Below are 6,074 nucleotides of genomic sequence, written 5' to 3' on the forward strand. Positions count from 1 at the left end.
CTCCAGAGGATTCGACCTCCGGAGGGCGCAGCCTTCTAAATGAGACACAGCTATTGCCTTTTGAAGTTTAATCCAGCCGTATCGCGACTCTTGTCTTTCCGTCCCTAACTGTATACCTCTTGAAATTATAATTAAGACATTTCTTATACCATTTAACATATTTAAATTTTTTATGGCCTTAAGTTTGATACAACTCACTTTAGGAGTTTTTAAGGACCCACGGGAGATCTGCATTTAAGATAGCCTGTCGGGCAGAGTGGTGATACATTTTGGTAGCCCGACTGGAAAACACAATAGCCCCGCTAGTGATTTTGCGAGCCCTGATCAGTATATGTGTTCATTGTCTGTCACCTGTGGTGAGAACATGAAATAAAACATTTTTGTACTTTAGGAGCTGTGGTGTGCCAACTTTTCCTGCTTTTTACTGTTTGCATTAGTTGTGCATCCTCAGAGTTTTTTGTTGCAGATGTGCGCTTATTTTTGTGGAGAATAATTAACATTATCATAAATAGTTGGTTGACATTTGTTGACATGGCATGTTTAGATTCAGATGGTAAAAATCATATTTTAAGTGTCCACATTAGAGATTATTACCATATTTATAATGAAACCATCACATTTAAAATATGATAGTAATCATATCATATAATGAAATATAATATTTACTGTTACTACTGTAAAACTATATTAAATTATTATGGATCTCTTTCAGTACTTTCAGAATCTTTACTTTTTAATTAATTTTTTTAAAACAAACATTTTAATGAATGAAAAATAAATTATTTATTTATAAAAATAAACAGAAAATACTGTAGTACGAACCTTGCTAAAGTGATTGTCTTTGAACATGTATTAACTTATACAATTTTATTCAAAACATATTACTTTAGCTAAAGTATTTAAATTAAAGCCCGACCGATATGTTTTTTTTGGGGGGCCGATATTATGGAGTAAAAAAAAGGCCGATACCGATATATCGGCCGATATTCTTTATGTGTAGGCTATATTATAGTACAGTATAGTCAAAAGTTTGGACACACTTCCCATTCGTGTGTCAAAACTTTTGACTAGTACTGTATATAGAATACAGTATATAGCCTACATAAACAGAATATATATACATAAACACATTTTTTGCAATGATAACTCAAATGTGAGAACAAAATATATATAACTTGAATTAAGAAATTAAACAATGTTACAGCCAAGCAAGCTACAGCCAAACCAACAGGGTCAGGTTTATGCAGGAAGCACAGCTTTTCCAAATGTAAACATCTAAAATGAATAAATAATAATAATGAATAATATTTTTTTTTCACAAACTCTGTGTTGTGTATTTTCTGGTAATCCAATAAACATGCAGAACATTCGTATTTAAATCGTCTTTTTGCAGTTTAATATTCACAGACACAGTCTATATATACAGTCAATAGAACGAGGCATCAGTTTACTGAATCCGGTGATTATAATGGGTTCTATTCTACACCGGACGCGAGCGGCGTGGCAAAATACAATTGAATTCTATTGCATGAGTTGCATAAGCATGAGTTCTGGGCCGCGGTGCGGCCGGTATAAACACCAGCATTGACGGAGTGGCCGCGATCAGCTCTGATCGTTCTGTAAAAAAAATATAATATCGGTGGCATATTGGCCGATACCGATATATCGGCGACAGGCTCATATTGGCCGATAATATCGGTTAAACGATATATCGGTCGGGCTCTAATTTAAATACTTTGTGACTTTTACCCATTGTGTGGGATAAAAGGCCCACCTTGCCACCTCATACACTTAAAACATTTTAAACAAAACTAAATCTGCTGCTCTGTCAATGTTAAGTAAAAACATAGGCTACATATTTTTTCTGTAATGATAAAGTATGGTAGTACTGAAAAAGCAAATTTTTCTTAAGGTGTGCCTTTAGCCCAGTTGTAACCTTACCTGTGTGACGTCAAATATCCCACAATACCCAAAACAAGCCATTTTTGGAGCTTGGTTAAATAATTGCTTTTTTTTTTTATAATGAGGAGGACATTTTAAGCTATGAAATTACAGGGTGTTTTAATGGTGCAAAGACCTCTTATATGTCAAAGCTCAAGGAAATTTTGATTTCTCATGTCATGACCCCTTTAATGATTGACCTTTCAGAATTTAATATATAAATACAATTTTGGCTTTAATATTTGTATTGTGAGGTAAATGTTTTATATAAAAGCAATAAGGTACTTGAGGCGTTCTGTATTTGAATACAGTCACGGGCGGCTGAAGGGCTTTTTTAGGCATGATGGACTGTATTCAATTAAAATTACAATAATTACAAAAATATTTCCTAACTCAATGTATTTGTGTTTTTTACAATTTATATAATTAAGTGCTGATTTGTATTTATATTGTTATGAAGACACTTGCAGAAATTTGAAGGCGTACGGCTCTAGAGTGTACTGTTGGGTAATTGTGTTGCACAATAGCTTACACGCAGCACAAGGAAGCTTGATTTCAAACTCTGAGTGAAATGTATTTTAACCAAGTAAAGACAAGTAAATAGTCAGTAATAAAATAAAAACATAAATTATTTACAAGTAATAGCATACATACAATAGAATAAAGATACAAATGTAATAAACAATGCTTTAAGTTTTTCGGTTAGCATAAAAGTAGTGTTCAGTTGCAGAAATACTACAGGAACTGAATAATCAAATCTGTAAAATAACACTGAACAACAGTCTTCACAAATAAATACAGATACATCTTTAAAAACAAAATGTCAGTCAAAAGCAGTTACAGATTTTCTTTCTTTTGTTATCGGTTTCTTTCTTTTGTTTTGATTAACATTGAGGACACAGACAGGAGCAGGTATATTAGGCTGCTGTCAATTAAAGACCTAGTGCACGGATCTGCACTGTACTGTTACACATACGTTTTCTTTCTCAATAGTTTACATTTACTTAAGTAAGATATAACCAACTGTGTCTATGTTAATACTTTTTTTAACTGTGTCTATGTTAATACCATTTACGCACAATAAGCAGTGAAAAATAACTTAATTCAGTACTCATTGGCTGTTTGAGGGTCGTTTGTGTGTGTGTGTGTGTAATTAAATGCATGAATGAATGAATGTATACGAATGTATACTCATTCATATTAAATGACTGTAAAACACAGTCATTATTGGACTGAAGTAGAACCTTGTGATGTAAATAGATGTAATTAAACAGTTAACTTCATGGCATTCTGACAGATCAATTACTCTGATCATATGTGAGAAAGAACATGGGGATTGAAGATCGGAGTGCAAGATTTTAAAATGTGAAATTAACTTTTTGATATTGTATGTGGTCACTGCGTTATTTTAATCCAGTTAGAATGCCTCTTTAATCTATTCTCTCTTATAATAAACTATAAACCTTTTAATGAATGCCAATTTTAATTAATAATGAAATATTCATAATACAACAGAACCTTGCTGTAAAACTGGTTATTATAACTTTATTATCACTCACGATTGTACTGTATTAATTTAAAACGTTTTAATTACGTTAAAGATTATACAGACTGGCGTGTTATAGCAATAGTACAACAATATAGCGAGTTTCACTTTTAAGTGTTTTGTTTTGGCCGAAACCGTTTGTTTCGAGCAGTTGATGGGAAAACCTTAATCAGCAATATTAAACTTTTAATCGTCCTTTTGGCTATGTGCGTCTTTTTACTCTGACATGAAACAGTTTCCTTTTTTACTTCCTATTACCCTGCCTGACTCTTTATTCTGCTGGCCTGGTTCTCGTCCAGTCAAAGGGCTAGTTTCTTGCGTTCGACCAATTGAAACACGGGAAAGGCGGGTTTTCGATTGAGTACTAAACGACGGCGGCACAGAGGCCCCAAAAGCGCATTATACGTGACTTACAAATCCTTCAAATTACGCTCTACTAAGCAGCAGAAACATCGTTAACATGCATATTTCACGCTTCTAAAGCACGGATCTGCACTGTACTGTTACACATACGTTTTCTTTCTCAATAGTTTACATTTACTTAAGTAAGATATAACCAACTGTGTCTATGTTAATACTTTCCAAGATGGGTATTTTTTTTAACTGTGTCTATGTTAATACCATTTACGCACAATAAGCAGTGAAAAATAACTTAATTCAGTACTCATTGGCTGTTTGAGGGTCGTTTGTGTGTGTGTGTGTGTAATTAAATGCATGAATGAATGAATGTATACGAATGTATACTCATTCATATTAAATGACTGTAAAACACAGTCATTATTGGACTGAAGTAGAACCTTGTGATGTAAATAGATGTAATTAAACAGTTAACTTCATGGCATTCTGACAGATCAATAACTCTGATCATATGTGAGAAAGAACATGGGGATTGAAGATCGGAGTGCAAGATTTTAAAATGTGAAATTAACTTTTTGATATTGTATGTGGTCACTGCGTTATTTTAATCCAGTTAGAATGCCTCTTTAATCTATTCTCTCTTATAATAAACTATAAACCTTTTAATGAATGCCAATTTTAATTAATAATGAAATATTCATAATACAACAGAACCTTGCTGTAAAACTGGTTATTATAACTTTATTATCACGATTGTACTGTATTAATTTAAAACGTTTTTATTACGTTAAAGATTATACAGACTGGCGTGTTATAGCAATAGTACAACAATATAGCGAGTTTCACTTTTAAGTGTTTTGTTTTGGCCGAAACCGTTTGTTTCGAGAAGTTGATGGGAAAACCTTAATCAGCAATATTAAACTTTTAATCGTCCTTTTGGCTATGTGCGTCTTTTTACTCTGACATGAAACAGTTTCCTTTTTTACTTCCTATTACCCTGCCTGACTCTTTATTCTGCTGGCCTGGTTCTCGTCCAGTCAAAGGGCTAGTTTCTTGCGTTCGACCAATTGAAACACGGGAAAGGCGGGTTTTCGATTGAGTACTAAACGACGGCGGCACAGAGGCCCCAAAAGCGCATTATACGTGACTTTCAAACCCTTCACATTACGTGCTACTAAGCGGCAGGAACATCATTAACATGCATATTTCACGCTTCTAAACGTCAGATCTGTGTTCAAGTTGTCAATAAAAGTTCTGTTTGAACGTCATTACCTGAAATGCTGCTCGAATTCTCTCACTTCGCGCGTTCTGCTCTTGGTCACAAACGGCACACCGTAGTCTGCTAGCTGTTACGTCACACGAGAATTGAGCGCAGCCAGAGATCTTCTTATTAAGGGAGGAGATGGGAAATTCAAACGGTTTCATTTGGATCACGTGCTCCACTCGCTCTTCCCGAAATGGCTCACTCAGTCACTAGGCTTGTTCGAGATGAACTATACTAGCCTGCCACCGGCTGGCGAGAGTAGCCGCTTGCAGTCGGGGCGGAATTAAAAGCGGAGACGTCAAATCGGACACTTTCTGCTCCCGGTAGTTTGCATACTCTTATCACAGATTAAGTTAATTAAATACAATATTTATCAAATACACAGCAACGTTTTTATGAGCAACAGAAACACTTCTTATATACTGCTTAATACAGCGTCATCTGTTCAAGAATAAAGTTCAGCATAGGCTACTACCAAGCAAGTATGCTTTTATCAGTGTTTTTAATAAAAATGACTCAATATAACAGTGCGACTACACTAAAAATGCTTTTACTGTTATAAAAACCCAGATTTGTGAGCATTATTGAATTGAATTGTTAGAATAAGCAGGCAACACACGTCCTGCTTGTCTTCGCAGAATCTGACCAATGAGAATAAAGTGTGTTGTCATCAAGCCAAGACTTTCGCAGCCGATTTTGAGCATCTGCAGCGCCTGACCTAGGTGGCTGGTCTCGTTTTGCTCTGGCGGTACTTTGATGGCACATGTGATCGTAACCGAGCGTTCACACCAAGCGGCAACCTCCCCCTCTCTCTCGTGAAGCCAACAAGGAAGTGACTTAAACTGTAATTCATCAACTGGCCGCTAGAGGCTGTCTGCAAAAGGGAGTCAATCCCATAGACTCCCCATGTTAAAATGCCCAACTTTACAGCAGAAAAAAACATGTTTACAGCCTGGTTCAAAAAAT

The 6,074-nt window shown here is 35.2% G+C and overlaps 1 protein-coding gene across 1 annotated transcript in view; it reads right to left on the bottom strand.

Moving 5' to 3' along the window:
• The window catches only part of znf407 (zinc finger protein 407), a 53,659-nt gene extending 48,465 nt beyond the window's left edge, over window positions 1-5,194 (bottom strand). Inside the window, exon 1 of the mRNA XM_016524799.1 lies at window positions 5,117-5,194. The gene's annotated coding sequence lies outside the window, so the exon portion shown is untranslated. The remainder of the gene's footprint in view (window positions 1-5,116) is intronic.
• Window positions 5,195-6,074: the final 880 nt, after the last annotated feature.

This window comes from Sinocyclocheilus rhinocerous, unplaced genomic scaffold (assembly GCF_001515625.1).
Source record: "Sinocyclocheilus rhinocerous isolate Xijiao unplaced genomic scaffold, SAMN03320098_v1.1 scaffold1535, whole genome shotgun sequence".
NCBI lineage: Eukaryota > Metazoa > Chordata > Actinopteri > Cypriniformes > Cyprinidae > Sinocyclocheilus > Sinocyclocheilus rhinocerous.